This window comes from Onthophagus taurus, chromosome 4, assembly GCF_036711975.1.
Source record: "Onthophagus taurus isolate NC chromosome 4, IU_Otau_3.0, whole genome shotgun sequence".
Lineage (NCBI taxonomy): Eukaryota > Metazoa > Arthropoda > Insecta > Coleoptera > Scarabaeidae > Onthophagus > Onthophagus taurus.
The window spans coordinates 2,281,326-2,302,076 of NC_091969.1; the positions used below are offsets into that span (position 1 = coordinate 2,281,326).

Genomic DNA, 20,751 nt, shown 5'->3' on the forward strand with positions numbered 1-20,751 from the left:
TACTGTAGACGAGTTTATTCAGGGAGTTTCGACTTTTTTATTCGCGGCATTGTTGTCTGAGCCACCCTTCCAAGTGGAACATTCCGTCGCTATGGAAACCGAAGTGGATGGAAAATTCCGGTCGTTTTTAGTGTGGTGTGAGGAACCACATTGTTATCGTACTCTGTGCGCAATGGATGGGCGATCGCGTTACTTAAGCGAGTTTGAGCGAGGAATGTTTGTGCTTATGCACATTGAGGGTGTATCGTTCTGTGAAATTGCGCGTCGTCTCGAGTGATCTCGAGTGATATTTTAATAATGTGAAATTGACAGTAACAACAATTCTTTGTTTAATGATATTACAGAATTTAATAACCATCGACTTTTCCCAAAATACGTGTAGCTGACTGAATCTGATCTACTTTATCGCTTAGCCTACAGTTTTTAACAAAATTTACTTTTCACATCTTTTAAACCTTTTAAATTTTTAAATCTGGATCGTTTCGTACTGTGATATGATTCACAGTTTCAACACCGCACAGATAGCCTACATAACCTTAAATAAAACTCACGTTAGTCGTCTTACTGCGCTTCACGCTATAACGCGTTTTTACTTTTTGAATTTTTTTAATTTGCGTTCTTTTTGTTGATGGTAATATTTTAAGTTTTATTGCGACATTTTGTTGTTTACAATCTTTTTATAATGAAAAATAGGTAATTGAAAGCCGCTTTACTGAATTCTAAATATAATTTTAAACTTTCCTTTCTTTTACAGTTCTCTTTAATTTTTCAACTCGCCCTTCTGGCTTTTAATCTTTTGTAACTTATTAAAACATTACGTTCTTACTCCCGAAGTCGCTTGGTGTTCTGATTATGTATTCTCCTTCTAGTTTGATTCTTCGTTATTGACGGTATCTAGTTTAAACATTGTCATTTGCAAAATGGTTTTTTCTATTATTGATTTTTCAGTCATGCCTGAGGAAGGTTTCATAGAAACCGAAACAGCTTGTGCACCGATTAGCTAAGTTTTTCAAATACACTATTTTTTATCATAAGACCTTTGGTATTTTTTAAACTTATCTCTCTACAATGAACGTGAAATCACAATTATCTAAACTAAAATGTCACTTTTATATTTACGCTTGTAAAACTAGCAAAAATTTATATTTATCTTGCATAATTCTTGTATTAATTCCACAAAGTATATATTTACAGTATGTCCCAGGACAGATGTTACAAGAGGTAAATGACCTACATATTTTTGAATTTTACTTTAAGGATGTGGAATTAAGCCCTGCTTGATGTGAACAGAATTTTAAGAATATTATCATTTTTTGAAAATCAAGTTGGCCTTGGCAGTGAAAAGAACTATTTTTAGTTCAGGTAAAGTAACTTTTTTGTTCATGATCATTCGAAATTTTATTAAGAAAAGTTGTTCAAAATGACAAATTATGGTTCTATGCAAAATTTCTCGACGTAAATTTTGTGTTCTAAAATTAACATAATGCAAGAGGAATTCAATTTTTAACTAGAACTGAGGGATAACACAATTTAAAGGAAAAATATAAAAAGGTTTCTTCGTAGTTTGAACTGGTCTGCAATTTAAAAAAATACAATAGTCTGACTAGTTTCGGCTTTTTGACAACTTCAGAAATTATTTTGAATTCAGAAAGAAGTTAAGATATATACATATTTTCTCATTTGACATTGTTGAGATCGTGAAGGTTGTTAATTACAATAAAATAATATTAAATAAATTACAATACAATTAATTTTCCAATATTTGCGACTACTTAAGTACATTTTTTCTAGGCGTACTAATGTTTGTGTTCCTTCACTCTGATCTAATCTAAAAGTATGGAGGTAGATCAGAGTGAAGATTAGATTTCTGAAATTTTTCATAGTGCCATTATTTCACATTCCAAACAACTTTTCATGATGAAATTTTGCCCTATCATGAACAGAAAGGATACTCTAACTGAACTAAAAATAGTTTCACTGTCAACGCCGACTTGATTTTCAAAATATGAAAATATTCTTGAAGTTCTCTTCACACCAAGCAGAGTTTAATCCCCAATCTTTCTAAATTTTTAGGTCATACCTCTTGTAACATCTATACTGGGACACACTTCATATTTAATAGGTATATTAAATTGTTAAAAATATAAAATGAAATCAATGAAATTCTGAAACATCAATGAAAAATATAGATATTTATTCTAGCCACATAATGTAATGCTCATTATTATTAATTACATCCGAAAAAATAACAAATTAAACCTATTCAAAAAACGAGTAAATAACGAGTAAATGCTGTTACTGAAGCATCAGTTGGAATGTTTGGAGTATTCACTTTATTCAAAAAACAAATAAGTAATTGTTTATTCAAACACATGAACTTAAAATTTGACAGAAAATTATTAAGAAGTACAATAAATATAAACATATTACGAAACGACGTAATTAATCAACAATAGCAAATAAAATAAGTACTCTAATAAAGTATATATTGCACTTACAATCTAATATATAAGTGAAACTAAATTATGTAAATCGCCAAGAATTGTAATAATACTGCAAATAATCGAAACATATTCATAAACAACTCATTCCAAACAACAATTATTAAATCTCTAAAAATTAAATCAAAATTAACCTTGACAAAACTATACGAACTACATTCATGCATTTACTAGAAATATTCAGTAAGAAATGTTGAATCACTTCGGAAATTCAAGAATATTGTTCTTCAGAACAATAATTAAGTTCATTACTTGTGATTGCTAGCTGATGCCAACGTGCCATTAGCCAACCTTCTAGGTTCTGGTAGTGTTTCATTGACGGATTTATACAGTGGACAATACTTTCTAGTATGAGCATTATAACCATCTGCATAACAATACGGATACTTCAACGCTCTCAAAACCGGACATGAAACTTTACCTGTGGAATCTTTCAACGAATGACTTTCATAAAATTCTCGCCCCTCTGAATTTCTTCGACAAAACGTACAAGTTCTTGTTGATATGGCTTTTGACCACCCGTTTACGGTAGAATTGTTTCCATTGAGAAAATTATCCCACTTATGATTATCTTCCTGTTTGGCGATAGGTTGTCTTAAAAATACCTCTTTCATTTTTGTCACGTAATAATCCATTGGTTGATTATTGCTAACTATGATCTCTTCTGATGAATATTTAAAAGGAATGTTATAGATGCTGGTGGTCTGGTGACAGAGCGAACAGGAAAATATATCAGGGTTTTTGTTGTTAATTAACAAATGACAACGTGATGGACATTTATCAGGAATTCCTTTGTAGCTATCAATCTTTTCAGTAGTTTGATGATTGGCAGAGAGTGGCTTTGAAGCTGTTACTGAAGCATCAGTTGGAATGTTTGGAGTATTCACTGTATAAAATACGGAAAATGTGTTAGTCATTTCTGTTTACATGAATACAAAAATAACGTAAAATAAATATAAATTCGATCTAAATAATCATAAAAGTATCTCACCTCCATCCCGTAGATTTTTCTTCAATATGCAGCCGGTGACATTCCCACCATTTATCTGTACAAAAAGGGAAAGATAAAAAATTATTTAAACTAAGATTAGAACTAAATCTAGAACTAACACTAGAAACTTTCGGGTTTTGCCGTGCGTCTTTTAATAAAAGGTTTGACGTTTCGGATGCCATGTCAAAAGCTCACTTCGAACCAGTTTCTGAAGAAGGTTGCAACATGGCATCCGAAACGTCAAACCTTTTATTAAAAGACGCACGGCAAAACCCGAAAGTTTCTAGTGTTAGTTCTAGTTTTAGTTCTAATCTTAGTTTAATTCACACCGGCCGTGAAAGCCTTCGTACTTATAAAAAATTATTATAATGCATATACCGTTTGAGGCATTTAAATTGACACTACCTATAGCTCATAAATCGTCAATTTTATCGAATAAGGTTTCAGATAAAACTTTCATCATATGAAGGGGAAAATATTCTGTATGGTATTCAGTTTACATTTTAGAAGCGCTATATATGTCTTTCAATTGTTAAGTTGTAACGCCTAAATATCTAACTTTAACAAAATAAAATCTAGACAAAGAGAAAAGAAATATGTTTACACCTAAGGACACACGCGAGTAATCGACCGGCCGGAATTCTGAGTTGCAATAATTTTATTGAAATAAAATAATACTCGCATAAAATATAATCAAAAAATAATACAGGTAAGGTATTGTAATAGATAATGTAATTCAAAGGATAATATACTAAAAACAGAATTTGTTGTCAATGGTTCGCAAAATAAAACAAGCAAAAAAATAAAATGTGGCAAAAAAATTGAAACTCGCCAACAAAAATGTACGAAGGATATAAAATGAATTTAATTTAATCAATGAATTGCTTTTAATCAAAAAAATAATTGAATGAAACACTACATGAAAATTCCTCAGTGAGAACAAGATTAGTGCACGATTCTCCGGCAGAAATAAAATGTTGATGTTATCTGACCTTATGTTCGTTGACTATTCCGATCTGATCTGAAGGAACTTATCTACACCAGCAACTTTTGGTGTTCTATAGGAAAATTTATTTTTATTGAACAATTTTTCTTAATTGATGCAGTTGTTTCCAGTCAGTAACGAAATAGTAATTCCTCTCGGACCAAAGTTGTCTCCAAAATATTGGTAACCGAAGAAGTAATGAAATGAGATTATTCCACAAAAGTAAATCGAGAATAATATAGCTCCTCACAATAAAACCTGGTTAAAAGAAAATTAAAGAAGAATAGTAAAGAAAATTAAGAAGCATTACTAAAGATTAAATTTTAGGACGGTTTTTTAATTTTTCTTTGTAGAATAGTTTTAGGATAGTAGTTTTGTAGTACTAGAAAGGATGTGTGAATAGATGAATGGGTTGAATGAATAGTAATTAAGCAAATGCTTTCCTCAGGTGGTCTAGGTTTTAAGCAAAGAAAAATTTGGGAATAAGAAAATACGTTGAAATCCGGATGTACCGATAAATTCGAGAAAAGAAAATCACTTTTCTCACAATTAATCACGAATAATGAATCCCAAAAATTTGGATTGAAAAAACTCACAAAACTGTGACTTCGCTTTTCTATACTTGAAAGAGAACGAGAAGGCTTTTGAACATACTTTTATACGAATGAGAAAAAATTACACCTGCGCAAAAATAAAGTCACAACACGGTCTCGAAATGAAAGGAAGAAATTCAAAGAATTAGGAATCTTTTAAGGGAAAAGAGAAGAAAGGAATATTGAGGATTACCAGGAGTATGCTGCTGTAAAAAAATCTTAATTAAAAAAAACAATGTAAAATATATGCATCCCAAAATTATGCAACTCATAATTCACAACAAAGACAAGTCAACAACATAAAACAAAAAGAAACAAAGTCTTTCCGTAGCTACCTAATTCATTCGTCACGTTTCACTAATTAAGCTTGGAACGACATATGATTACTGAAACGATTTAAATAATTTTAGTTTATGAGAAACATCAGAGTTATCAATGATGCTCGAAATTTATGCGAAGATTTCCTACAGAAACATTCCGTCCCGTGCTTCATTTTATCGTATTGTGAAATAATTTAAAAAAAAATTTGTGAAAAATTTTTAATTTTTGCCTTGAAAAATTTTGCTCAAGATAAACGACGATGAGTGATAATAGTACAATCAACGTTTAAGCTGCTGTTCGTAATAATCCACATTTATTCTCTCGCTATTTCTCGAGGCTGTACGGTATCCCAACGTAGTGTCCTTTACATTTTATTTTTAATTGAAGCTTATTTGTTTTATTGTGTTTGTTATGGAGAATACCATAATGATTAAAAAAGGGTAAGTATCTATTTAAAAAATCTTACTTGACAAATGAAAGACAGATCGAGACGCTTCTGAAATGTAATGGGACAAATGGGAACTATGCAGAATATTTTCACCCTTTATATCATGAAAGTTTTACCTGAAACTTTTTACGATAAAATTGACAGTTTAAGAGATACAAGGTCGTCTCAATTTCAATGCCTCATCGATATAATATCGATAATTAGAATATACAGTATTACCATTATCAGGAAATAGTGAGTAAAATGATCTATGGTCACCTCCTAGAAATAACAAAAAAATATAGGCTATTATTATTATAGATAGTTAAAACGTTATTATGAATGTTAGTGTAAGTACATGAAGTTAATAAAAAAAAAGCAATGAAGTTTGTTAAACATAAACGTTATTAACATCACAGAAATTTCATGCAATTACATGCAATTACTATACTTTTCCGAAAAAATTAAACGACGATTCAAATGATTATTAAAATTGAAATATATTTTGGAACTTTTCAAGAATCGCCCGGTCGCTTAAAAATCGACGATTCTTTTTAATCGATAGGTACTGACCTAAAAATGACGTTAACAATAAAAAAACTGTGTTCACTTTTGTGACGTCACAAGCAATGCTTTTTAAACATTTAACTTTTTTGTAAACATGCTTTTTCGTATTCAACCGGTCAACACCTAACCCACAAATTGTTTATTTTATAGCCACGCACAAAATAAATCTAATAAACTTAAAAGTAAAGTTATTTTTACTTAACTTGTAGAGATTACAACATATATTTTCGGATGAAATACCCTAGTTTCTTAAGTTTTCGATGCATAGCACTACCTAGATAGACTATATCAATAGACTGTCTGTCAAGTGATACAAAAACCTACAACGACTGAAAAGTCTTTATTTACCGTCTGTCTACTGGCGTGGATCTAAATGTTAGCGGTTTTCTTTCAATGGACCCTTCAATCCGTAATTTACAACTCGACATTTAGCGAATTCGCACTAGTTTAAATGTTAATTAACATAACTGAACATCCAATTTCTATACAAAATTCTGAAGTAAATCCAATCTAACCTAATCCAGACCTAATCCAACCCGGAATTTACACCTACCACCTGCATCAAACCCAACCGGAACCCAACACGACAATTCGGAAATTCACACCAGTTTAAATGTTAATTAAACTAACTCAAAATCTGATTTCGAATATAGTAAGTAAAAATTAAATCATTGTCTCAAATTTAATGAAAGAATTAACAACTTGTTAATATTAATTTAATAATATTTATAACGCATATTTTCGGATATAATACAACGACTAAAAGTCTTTATTTACCATACACCTGTTCGTGTGGACGGTTTCTTTTTTGTCAACAAAACCAACCTAACCTGAAATTTATAACCCAAGGTTATTTCACCCGAAAATATATTAATTTTTTCAAAATTTATGTGTAACGGTGTTGCTTTGAAAATATATGGTTAGCATGGTTCATGAAGTCACAAAACGTGACGTCACATCAAAACTTTAAAGTGATTTTTTTACTTTTCCGCACTTTTTCTTTGTTTTGCCTTCAATTAAAAAGAATCGATTTTTATGCGACCGAGCGATTCTTGAAAAATGCCCATACTTTTATTCAAAGATAAATACGTCTAATTGATACGAATGTTAACACAGAATGAATTGTATATAAAATAAATACATATTTGTTATCTTGGAAACAAATAAAAATATATAATTTTCATAAGCAATAGACCCTAATGATTGAATTGAATAGATTGAACTCGTTCATCAATGCCGGCAATATTGACAGTAACGTCACAATGAACAACTGAATTAAAAAATACTAAAATGAAGTATATAAAACCCAAAACTACTCACAAATTTTCGATATAAGAAGAGAATTTTTAATAAGTTGTAAACATCTCCGCGGGGTAAACTTAACCTAAACTTAACACAAACACTAAACATCGGTGAGGTGACTGAATTGGAAGGCCAAGCGTCTGCGGTTTATATAGGGGTAGGATTGACGATGTAATACAGGGGCGTGGCTTAGAAATTAACATTGTTCTTTGTATGCTAAAACGTACACTTTTATAGCAGCGAAAATACTAGAATAAATTGTTGAAAAACTTGAATAATGTTCGATTAAGTGTAAAATTAGGTTCTATCATTATTTTACATTGAAAGTTGTTAATTACAACTTTGATACGAGATTTTGTATTGAAGTATCGATACGGGTCGTGTTAACAGTTTCTACATCCGCCCAAGGTTCGTAAAGCGTATTGTACAATACGCTTTACGGACCTTGCATCCGCCATGCTGTCGCCAGACAAACCGGAAACCCGCCCTCAGAAACTTCGAGTTGTTCTCATAAAAGGAAATAAAACCTACCCATATTTTCTATAAACTGCAAGAAATTATCAAAGTATTAATTCTGCCTCTTAATGTAAAGAACTACACTTATTATCTTTCTATAAAATATTACTATGAAATTTTAATAGTTATATTTAATTTTAATATCTGCGATGAATAAATGTGTTTATTCAAAATTGTAATAAATTGTTGACATTGATTTGTTGACATTTGTTGCATTGTTTATTCTTACTTTTACTTTCGTTTTAAACTAGGAGGATTGAATACAAAACTTAGATTTAGAATAAGAAATATCATTAAAAAATATCACTGGATATTTTTGGCGGTAAATTTAAATTCACGTTATTATTACATAAAACGAAATGTTCTACTTATTATTAACATTTATTTAGCATTTCGTCTATTTTAAACATACAAGTTAGGAGTGCGGGAAGTTACCCCCAATTTTTTGATTTTTAAATTTTTTATTGTTGTCCTAGATTGTTCTAGAGATGTTCTACATTGTTCCAAAGCGGCAAATTGAAAAAATAAAACTCCACGAGAAAACCGAAGAAACAGGTTTTTTGACTAGCCCCCCATTTTTGGAAAAGTGAAATTTTCTTTGTTGTTCTGGGTTGTTCTAGTTGTTCTAGTTATTGTTCTAGAAAATCAAAATTGTGGGATACAGCATTACGAAGTTATAACTAAAAATAGGTTTGGCCGCTGAAATGTCTGGTTGATTGCTGTGACCATAGCTTTTCATCAATTCCATATTACAAATATATACCTATTATAGCTAACGCAATCTGGAACAGCTATTATTTTCACTAGAACAACTCTCTAAAGGGCACTTTACTCTTTGAAAATTAAAGTTTTTCGAAGTTTTAATAAGAATTAAAAAACATAGAACAATCAGAAATAACTCAAACTTTGCCGATTCAAATTGTTCTAGATGTGTTTTGCGTTCAACACGAACATTAATTTTGCAAAATCACATATTTTTTGTTGCTCTAAATTGTTCTTGTTGTTCTAGGTACTTAAAATGTTTATTTAATCACTGCGGTTTTAGTTCTTTTGAAGTTTCATATAATAATAGTTTTAAAATACTAAAAAAATATAGAATAATCTGACCATCATAATTATCTAAAAATCACAAGTTTCACCTTTCTCTTTAAACTTATAATAGTAAAACAAAAGATGCGATTTAAAGTGTATTTATTTTGTATAAACTAATAAATTAATAAATAAACTAAACTAAGAAATAAAACTAACTATTCGATCAGTATTACTATATTAGTATAATAATTTATTTTAAGGTAAACTATAACTAAATAAACTAAATTATGTAAATAAACTAATATCATGGAATAATACGGTTACATCACTTTGCTCAATTATAAACATATATGCACATTTAAGCATTTATTTCAGTAGCTTTTTCAACTTGTACGGATTCTTTTCGTAAGTCTTTAAATAATTTCCAATTGGCATTGTTGGGCACAAATGCCAGGTAGTGTCCTACATCATTCAAAGTTTGAGTACCTTCGTAACTGATGATACCTGCGGGGATATAGAATTTGTTGTGGAGTTACAAATTGCGTACGTAATCACTCAATTTTGTTTTATTGTTCTCTCCATTTGTTGTTTCTATAAACAGACCACATTTTTTTGCAATTGTTGCTTAGGGTTTGCATGTAGTTTTCTATTACTTGGTTTAGCTATGCATAGCCTAATATTGTTACGATGTCAATGTCGATTGGTGAAATTATGTTTTTATGGAAAGTAACGTTTAAACCATTATTGCAGTTTTTAGTGCTACAATAACTAAATTCTTCTTTAAATCGTTGTGTGCAAAGAAACGTAATATTTGATACAACATTCACTATTATCAGGCCAGCAATATTCTGGTTTCCAAAATAATTTATGCCTGTTAATAGTTCAGCTCTTTTTTTATATGTTGCTTTACTAGAACCGGTTTTTAAAAATAATTTTAGGAAACTAAAGCAATATGTGCAAACATTCTCAACATGATTTCTAAATGAATAGCCCAACCTATTTTTAGTTATAACTTCGTAATGCCGTATCCCATAATTTTGATTTTCTAGAACAATAACTAGAACAACAAAGAAAATCATTTTTCCAAAAATGGGGGGTTAGTAAATAGCCTGTTTTTTTGGTTTTTCTCGCAGAGTTTTTATTATTGCTATTTGCCGCTTTGGAGCAATGTAAACTACTCTAGAACAATCTAGAACAAAAATGAAAAATTTAAAAATCAAAAAATGAGGAGCTAACTTCCCGTACTCGATTACCCCCTCAATTTACAACTCCAGAACAAAGTCTATATCCTCGCAAGTATCATCAGCTACGAAGGTACTCACTCTTTGAGTGATGTAGGATACTACACGGCATTTGTGCCCAACAATTAGTTATTATTTAATGATTTAAGAAAAAAATCCATACAGGTTGAAGAAGCAACAGAAATAAATGCACAAATGTGCATATATGTGTGTAAATGAGTTCCGTGATATTAGTCCATTTAGATGATTTAATTTATTTAGTTATACTTTACTTTAGAATAATTTTTTGTACAGTTTTTGTGAAAGAATAGGTATTGTTTTGTTAGTTTATTTATTAATTTATTACTTAGTTTTACAAAATAAAATACACTTTAAATCGCATCTTATGTTTTATTATTATAAGTTTAAATAGAAAGGTGATTTTTAGAAAATTAGATGGTCAGATTATTCCATATTTTTTAATTTTTTAAAACTATTATTATATTAACGGTTGGTTTCACTGATTCAACAAAACCTGTCCGATATCACAACAACTAATAAAATTTAAGGTTTTTCTAGTGAAAATAACAGCTGTTCTGAATTGTTTTAATTGTTGTAAGTAGTAATTTTTAATATGAAACTTTAAAAGAACTAAAACCGCAGTGATTAAATAAACATTTTAAGTACCTAGAACAACAAGAACAATTTAGAGCAACAAAAAATATGTGATTTCGCAAAATTAATGTCCGTGTTAAACGCAAAACACATCTAGAACAATTTGAATCGGCAAAGTTTGAATTATTTTAGATTGTTCTATGTTTTTTAATTCTTATTGTGTAATATAAAACCGCTGTCACAAGAATTACTGACTGAAACTTCCAAAAATTTTAATTTTCAAAGACTAAAGTGCCCTTTAGAGAGTTGTTCTAGTGAAAATAATAGCTGTTCCAGATTGCGTTAGCTATAATAAGTATATATTTGTTATATGGAACTGATAATAGAAAAACTATGGTCACAGCAATCAACTAGACATTTGGGCGGCCAAACCTATTTCTAATTATAACTTCGTAATGCTGTATCCCCTAATTTTGATTTTCTAGAACAATAACTAGAACAACCCAGAACAACAAAGAAAATTTGATTTTTCCAAAGATGGGGGGCTAGTAAAAAAACCCGTTTTTCCGGTTTTCTCGCGGAGTTTTTATTTTTTCGATTTGCCGATTTGGTACAATGTAGAACAACTCTAGAACAATCTACATCAATAAAACATTTAAAAATAAAAAAATAGGGGGCTAACTTCCCGTACTCACAAGTTAGCATGTATGGTTTAAATATATTTAATATAACACACATAACTTCATAATTACTAACATTCGCCATATTGAGTGCCAACATAATTCACTAAAAAAACATTAACAAATAACTGTAAAAGATTCGATTTACGCCAACGAGAATTTCAAACAAAAGGGAAACTTTGTGGTGCGAAATTTCAAAATCTACACCGCGTATGCAGGCTGTTTCTGTAAGTGTTTGGATATTTTTAATCACAAATACTACGTGACTAAAAATTATGACAAATCATTTAAAAATTTCTGGTCTAAACCCATAAATGGCTAAGATATATATATATGCCTTCGCAATTTTTAAACATTTTCTTAAATATTTTTGATATGGTTTGTCGTATTAAACTTATGTTCTCGTTGTCATTACATCACATTCGTTGTTCATATTTAACAAATAATAATCCTTAAATTAAAATAAATTACGTTAAGACTTACTACAACCAATGCACACCGATAAAAATCACGAACACTACTATCCGTGCTGAAAGTCTAGGCCTCTCACTTTAGACATAGATATCTTCGCAACCGCTTGATGAAAAAGATTGCGGTAAAGTTTGTTATAATTACTAAACATTTGAAAAATTAATAACATCCGAATATACTTCCCACATTACCCCGACCTCTACAGTTTCCGCCCGATTTAGAAAAATCCAAAAATTGATACCTTATCACCACCCACTTATGCAACTTTATTCGCATTTTCCTTAATTTCTTAATTTCCTTAATTAAACTTCAAATTTTCATATTAATTCATTTAAAACCGTTAAACCTTTTTCTGAAAACGTTTCCTGACCGAATTTCAAATAAACAAAAGCAATTAGTGGAAATCGCCAAACGACGTAATTACCGAAAGCACATGGTTTCTGAAAATTGTTATTTAAAATAATTAAATAACACCGCAACGAAGTAAAATACGAAGAAGTATCAGTAATCAGTAATCAGGGTGTTACTGTAAACAAGGCCGACCGTCCCGTGTGAGTTTCAGCAGCCAGCGAGCTACCGTTCAGCTACCGTACAGCGACTATTTTTTTTATGATGCGGAATTAGAAATCGTAGAACAATCAAACCGATTTCAAACAATTTCTAGTATCATGAAATAACCGTTGAATGATTCTAAAGACGATCCGATTATGATTAACATGATTATTAACCAAAATCATCCCGCATCTTAATTAATTAATTTACTTCATTCCTGATGGTCATCCATGGAAAATACTACCCGTATAGGATTGCCCCGGACACCGCCCAACTGCTGAAGCTACTTTGTGTTGAAGTGCGCGTTCATTAATACTGATTAATCGAAGTTAACCTGAAACACGCGGTCGGGAAAACGTTTATGTAGGTAAGTGCCGTAAACGCTAACCGATTTTGTTAATTATATTTTTGTAAATTTCCACATAAACAAGGGCATCTTTTGAATTATGTTATAAATTTTTCCGATAATTATTTTTAATTAATTATCACTCCGCTATTCCTTAATAAATTTTATCCGCTCAAAAAAGGGATTTAGTTAATTTTATACCACGCATCCGATAACGCCGTTAAAATTTTGCTATTGTCATTAATTAGCCCCGCACATTATAATTTAGTTTTGATAACTTGTTTCAATACGATCCCCACCTCGGAAAAATCCAGTTTTCACCCCGAACAAGTATAAGTAGCCGGTCAAAATTTCACATTCAACCAGTCTTCAACTGTCAGAATCAGTCTTCAACTGTCTTGATCAGTCTTCGACCGTTCTGGATTAGTCTTCGACAGTCTTCAAGAGTCTTCAGCCGTCATCAACCGTCTTCAAGAAGTTCGCCAGACTTCACCGAAAAATCTCCGAGTTTTGGAAATAACCGACTTTCATCGTAAGTTTCTTTTTGGTCTTGCAATTGTGGGACTTTGATTTTATTTTCCGCAATACTTTCCCCGACCTGGTGTTGCTGCGAGTTTTCCGCAACACTCTCCCGACCTGGTGTTGCTGCGAGTTTTCCGCAGCACTTCATCCAGACCAATTATTCCCTTATGAATAATTATTTCAATCACGTCCGAAGTACGAGTGCCACAATATTGCACTAGGCCAGACATTTACCGATTATATATTTAAATAAAGATTTTTTTTTACCTTCCTCCGTAAACTCCTATGTTGATTTTTTTTATTATTAATAAATTTTGATTTTATTTCTTAATTTATGAACCGCATGTTTTTATTTTTTTGACCCTTTCTCAAACACCCTGAATCTCCGACTGTAACCCCCAAAAGCTACTTGGAGGCGAAAGAGTTCCTTAACTCTGTAAACATAAGGTGGCGCCCGAGACCGTTAACATCCCGAACATAAAAAAAAGGGCACCAAGACCCCTTTCCTAGGACCGAAGCAGGAAAGGACGTCGCAATAAGTAAAGAGTGTGTCTGATTCACATAGATGTAATACTAAATAATATAATTCTCGTTGAACTAAAATTAGAACTAAAACTAGAACTAACACTAGAATCTTTCGCAGTTTGCCGGGCGTCTTTTAAGAAAAACGCTAATTTTAGTTCAATTAACACCGGCCGTGAAAGCCTTCGTACTTATAATATAATTCTCCCTTTAAAAAAGTGTAACGCAACTGCTCTAGTGGAGTATCAGACCATCCCAACTGTTGTATATTTTTACATATTTGGATTTGTCTGTTTTGAAGCTTTATAAATAACTTTACTTTTTGCAATTTGATTCTTCCGTTCTCGAGTTATTCGATTTTTTCTAGAAAAATCTGCTCCAGCGGTTATTTGTTAAAAAAATCATAGAACACTCAATTTTTGAGATATCAATTTAGGATTCAGAACATGTTTAAACAATATGATGGAGTATGTTTTGGTGCCGAGAACAGCTGTCTAGATCGTTTGGTCACATTACTATGGCACGTTAACTTTTCGAAACTTGGAAGTACCATAACTTCATTTTTTTAAATGGCACCCCCCATATTTTATTACTTAGTCGTCTTCGGTGTCTCTTTTTACATCTTTTATATCCGATATGTCCTATACCTAACATTTATAGTTTGGAAGATAATTAAAGTTTTTTGAAAAATGCACACACATCGATATTTAACCTAGTGTGTCATGAATACCGTCATGTAGTGAATGACCGGATGAAGTGGAAATTTGAAAATTTGTAGACTTGTGATGTTTGATGCCAGCTTTTTAACTAAAGTATATTCAGGTTCCGGGTACTTGTGGTTACACCGGAAGAGGTGACAATTTTCATATTTCAAATGGAACACCTTGAGTTTTATTACATTTTTCAATCAAAAATGTCAACTACAACGTTACTTTTTATAATTTATAAATCATCTAGTTTACCGCCGGAAAAAAAATTTGGTGTTGTGGAATGTTGTTGTGGTTATGTATTATCAGAGGATCAGTAAGGAAAGAGTAAACAGTTTGACATTTGCTAAAGCTATGGTTTATTTCTGTTGGAGTGTAATTGGAGTGTAATCAGAGGATCAGTAAGGAAAGAGTAAACAGTTTGACATTTGCTAAAGCTATGGTTTATTTCTGTTGGAGTGTAATTGGAGTGTAATCAGAGGATCAGTAAGGAAAGAGTAAACAGTTTGACATTTGCTAAAGCTATGGTTTATTTCTGTTGAGAGTGTAACCAAATAATGCCATATACGTGTCGGCTGCAACCTACAAATGGCCTAAAAAAATTGAACAAAAATTTCAAAAATGTAATGAAATACAGGTGTTTCATTTGAAATATGAAAGTTGTCACATCTTCCGGTGTAACCGCAAGTACCCGGAACCTGAAAATATTTGACTAAAAAGCTGGCATCAAACATCAGAAGTCTGTAAATTTTCAAAAGGCCACTTCATATGGTTATACACTAGGTCACACTAGCTATTCATGGCACACTAGGTTAAATATCGATATGATATGTGTGCATTTTTCAAAAAACCCTAATTATCTTCCAAACTATAAATGTTAGGTATAGGGCATATGGGATATAAAAGATGTAAAATGAGACACCCAAGACGACTAAGTAATAAAATATGGGGGGTGCCATTTAAAAAAATGAAGTTATGAAATTTCCAAATTTCGAAAAGTTAACGTGCCGAAGTAAAGTAACCAAACGTTCTAGACGGACGTACTCGGCACCAAAACATACTCCATCATGTTGCTTACGCATGTTCTGAATCCTAAATTGATATCCCAAAAATCGAGTGTTCTCTGATTTTTTTAACAAATGTCTGCTGGAGCAGATTTTTCTAGAAAAATTCGAATAACTCGAGAACGGCCGAATGAAATTGCAAAAAGTAAAGTTATTCATAAACCTTGAAAACAGACAAATCCAAATATGTAAAAATATATAGGGTGTTCCATTTAAAAAAATAAAGTAGGTGTCGACTTCCGGTATAACCGGAAGTGCTAGAAATCTGAAAATATTTTAGTCGAAGAGAACGCAATTAATAATACTTAAATCTGAATTTTCAAATTTTTGTTTTAGCTAGAACCCTGTAAAGTTCTAATGAACGATCGTCGTGGATGACCCTGTATATGTCCGTCCATAGGGAAGGTCAATGCGGAAAAAGGAGCAAAAAAAACATGTACAATATTAAACAGACTTGATCAAAAAAGAATATTACATTACAGATAGAAACAGAACGATAAAAAGAGGAGAAACGAAGACATAAAGAGATACTAAACTCAAATGTTTTGTTTACGGAAAAACGTGTCAAAATAAGATCAACTTGAAGTGTTAGGAACCTAAACATAGTTTCCATAAGAAATACGTTCCAAAATCTCATCGAATTCTTATTCCTGATATGAATACTTATCTATGCCATAATTGTTACAGCGAAGAGCCCAGAAAATGAACTTTATAAGAACTCCTATGATGAAAACTTATTAAATACAGACAAATTTTAACAACTTGAAACTGGCCAGGATAAGAACATTAATAATGATCCTTGCAAAATCAGTAAGACAAGAAACAACAGCAAGGTGTCAAAATATAACTTGAAGGATTGGATGAAGATGAAAAAATTTATCCTAAATAAGCGCATTGTGTGTATAATCAAGTTTCAACAGTAATGTATTACAATTAACATATGTCCAATAACTGTAACATTACCGCCCAATGACTATTTGTACTTTTTTGCAATAAATAATTAAAAATGTAATTCGTGTATTATCTACGAAATCAGATAAGTAACTACAAAAAATCCCTTAACTGTCCAATAACTGTATGGTTTACTCTAATCAATAATTATTTCATTCTGATTCAGATTATTTCACTCACATATACAATGTATACAGGGTGTTTTAAAACAACGTTTAAATATTTATAGGGGTAGTACTACAGTCGAAGACAAGTTGAAAAGTGTTAATCAACATGGGTCCGAAAATCAACCGTTTTCGAGATACAGAATGTTCAAATTTTTTGGGACATTACATTTTTTCTTTTAAACTATAACTACTACAGATTTGATACCTGGCAAATCGATACAGTATAAAACTGTCTCTTTTTGAGAATAGTATGATGTTTCCATTGCTTCCGGTTAGACCGGAAGTGAAAATAAATACCACTATTTTTCAGAAAATTCAAAAATTTTATTTAACAATTAGTCAGATAGCTTAATTCTAAACAACATTAATTCGAAAAAAGGAATTGTACTCCTTAAGGTTTCCGAAAAAGAAAACATTTTAAAAAATAAATTATTAGAAAAATTGAATTGACACAACGTAATACTAACATTAATCAAAACGAAGCTTTTTACTGAAGATGTTCAAAATGTCGACCTGCAACATCAATACAGTTTCTCATTCTACGTTCAAAGGAAGCCCGAACTCTTTCAAATAGCCCGTAGTTTTCACGAATTGTTTGGCAACCCTGTTAGCCGGCGATTGGAAAATGTTTCAGCATAGAAACGATGTGCTCTCAAACTATTTGCATTGACACGGCCGTACATAAACACCATATCGCTCATTTCAGCATTTGAATACAAGACCATTGCAAACGATTTCACTTCACATTTCGCAAAATCAAATGACTGGAGTTTGGTTATTTCGTAATTTCAACAAAACGTCAAATTAATGTATCTTAGCAGATTGTACGTAAGGCAAAGCCTACTCCTTGTAATGGCCAAATTTTGGTAACTAATGGCATAACGTTTTGTAATGGAATAACTTATACTAACTGGAAGCAATGGAAACATCATACTACTCTCAAAAAGAGACAGTTTCATACTGTATCGATTTCCCAAGTATCAAATCTGTAGTAGTTACAGTTTAAAAGAAAAATCCTAGCGTCCCAAAAAATTTGAACATCCTGTAACGCGAAAACGGTTGATTTTCGGACCCATCTTGGTTAACACTTTTCGACTTGTTTTCTACTGTAGCACTACCCCTATAAATATTTAAACGTTGTTTTAAAACATCCTGTATAAAGAGAAAATATTGTAACTGTGATATACACTTAACCGCAAAATTAACGCACCACTCTGACTTTTAGTTTTATTTCGAGAAATATTATACAGGGTGTCAGATAAAAAACGCCCCAAGCTGTAACTCTGTCATTTACATTTCGATTTTCATGAGCGAGGTATCAAATTAAATGGTTTGATTCATGCTACAAATAAACTTTTTCCAACGCCATCTTCAATTTCAAGCGATTATCAACTTTTGATTTTTAAATTGCTAGGTATGTTTTTCTTCACGTTATTGGATAGAGGTTTTTTTCTGAATCCATTAACGTACAATACATCAACATTAATTGTAATTGCGGCTTTACGCAATAAAACATCTTTAATCCTAGTTACAAAAACTTTAAATGTTAAATACTTATAACTACCAGGCAGACTATTAAAAAATTTTATTCCATAATATTTATAGGCGTTCCTAGATCTGGTCAGTCTCAACGCATCATGTCGGATGTCACCCCCCCTCCTAGTTTTGTAATTGTGAAAATCACCATTTTTTTTTAGTTGACAATGAAGTAACATTGTATATTTCAAACATTCAAAGATTTTTAAATTGCTAAACGAAGAGCGACAGTCTTCAGTATAGTTTAATTTGGCTATATTTCTATTGGCTCAATTACGCCTTTTGTATAGGATTTGTCAGTCTTCTTAATTTAATTTTGAAATCATAGCAGCTTTTCATGAGGGGCTTGTTTTTTAAGTAAATAAGCCTCACTTCTAAAATAAAAGTAGGCATTGCATTTTAATTGTTTTACCAATTGATAAGATAACTGTCATTCGTGCAATACATAATGGAGCGTGCTAGACGAAATTTAAATCGTGATGAATGTGTAACTTGGCGTGGCTCATACAACGGTCGGTAGGGTTTTGCAGAGATTTGTAGAGACCAACAATTATGCTAGACGACGTGACCAAGGCAGGCCATGAACTATAAATGCGGTGGAGGATCAATTTTTGATGCTTCGTTTTGCCTTGTAAGTTCTGATCGTCGTAACAGAAGGCCAGTGACAGAATGTACAGAAGGCCAAATGAAAGATATTCCACATGTAACATTCGAGAAACCACATTATACGTGTTAAAGCACATATATTTTACATGATTTTGTTTATTTTTAGTTTTCGTTTATTTCCTACAATTCATTTAAGTCAAACTTATTGTTGTTATCGAAATAATTCTGTTTATGTATTCTATTTTTAATATGTTTTACAAAATGTATGATAATTTTGACTTTAATTATAATAAATCGAAATATATAAACGGTGCGTTAATTTTGCGGTTAAGTGTATTTAAACGTACCTGTATATGGAAGTCGTCTGTATCAGTTGAGTGTAGACCACTCCACTTAATTAAATGAAATAATTAGTGATTCATGTTTATCACTTACATCTATTTAAGAAAAAGATGAGTAAAATGACATACTTTGGTTGCAATGTAATCCATTTTTGCCTCCTTTTTGTACTTCTGTTGCTCCATTAATTTTACATAACTAATCACAGAAAATCAAAAAGAAATTTATGAATTAAAATATGAACATTTTACTTACTCGATTTAGAAAATGTGTTATTTTACACATCTCCTTTTTTACGTTGATTATTTAAATAAATCAGTGCCATTATGTTTTGTTTTAGACATTAAAAGTAATCTTTTTTACATTTTGCGGAATTTACATCGCCTATTTACTATTGTTACTACTAAGAGCTTATAGTGAATTAAGATCAATGCCATTTTTCGATATGAGATTAAAATTTTTGACACTACTAATGTTGGTGGTTTTATCGATAAGCTTAACAATAACAGTTTTAAGATTTGGAATCGGAGTTTTGGAAGATAACTTCGTCGCCCAATTGTCCACCCATTACAACAGTTCTGTTCAATTCATGTCTTTTTACGGTTTATTAAATTTCTACGTTTACGCCATGACCTATGTTTATTCTCCAAATACTAAAACCATTCAAGGTAAACATTAAAAATCTCATTTTGTAATCGATTGATTTAAAAAAAATCGTTTTAGAATCAATTATAACTAAAGATAACCCAACCTTTTCGATGATTAATGATTCCGACGAAGATGTTATTTATGGTTCCGAAGATGAAAGTAGAAGGCCGTTGAATAGGGCAAGAAATGACGATGACAGTGATTGAATTAAAATAAGAAATGGTGCCAAGAAGGGGGCTTTTTGGTGAAGTTCTTTTTCTACTTTCGCTATTTTAGATAATATGTAGTGTTTTAAGTAAGTCGAAATGAACTGTAAACAATTATCATAATAAATAAGTGTTATTGTAATTTAAATTGGCGAAATAAACAAACGTAATTGTTTTTATGCTTTTTTTTAATGGAAGACTACAACAATCAATAGAAGATAATTAACTGTAATAATGGAAAATTTGCTCTTTTAATGCCTAACTGACTTAGAAGTTGGAAGTAAAAGACTCTAAACAAGAAAATTTGTCCCACATAAAATGCAACATGTCTGAATGTTTCTAGTTCTAATGTTAGTTCTAGTGA

General features: G+C 31.3%; 2 long non-coding RNA genes across 2 annotated transcripts; one reads left to right on the forward strand and one right to left on the reverse strand.

Moving 5' to 3' along the window:
* Positions 1-2,173: 2,173 nt before the first annotated feature.
* Positions 2,174-7,786, reverse strand: LOC139429667 (uncharacterized). Its single transcript, XR_011640221.1, has 3 exons — positions 7,706-7,786; positions 6,059-6,100; positions 2,174-3,547 (listed from the first exon to the last, which is right to left on the reverse strand). It is a non-coding gene; the product is annotated as an uncharacterized lncRNA (long non-coding RNA).
* An 11,657-nt stretch (positions 7,787-19,443) lies between these two features.
* LOC139429656 (uncharacterized) lies at positions 19,444-20,562 on the forward strand. The gene is made up of 2 exons (XR_011640211.1): positions 19,444-20,201; positions 20,257-20,562. It is a non-coding gene; the product is annotated as an uncharacterized lncRNA (long non-coding RNA).
* Positions 20,563-20,751: the final 189 nt, after the last annotated feature.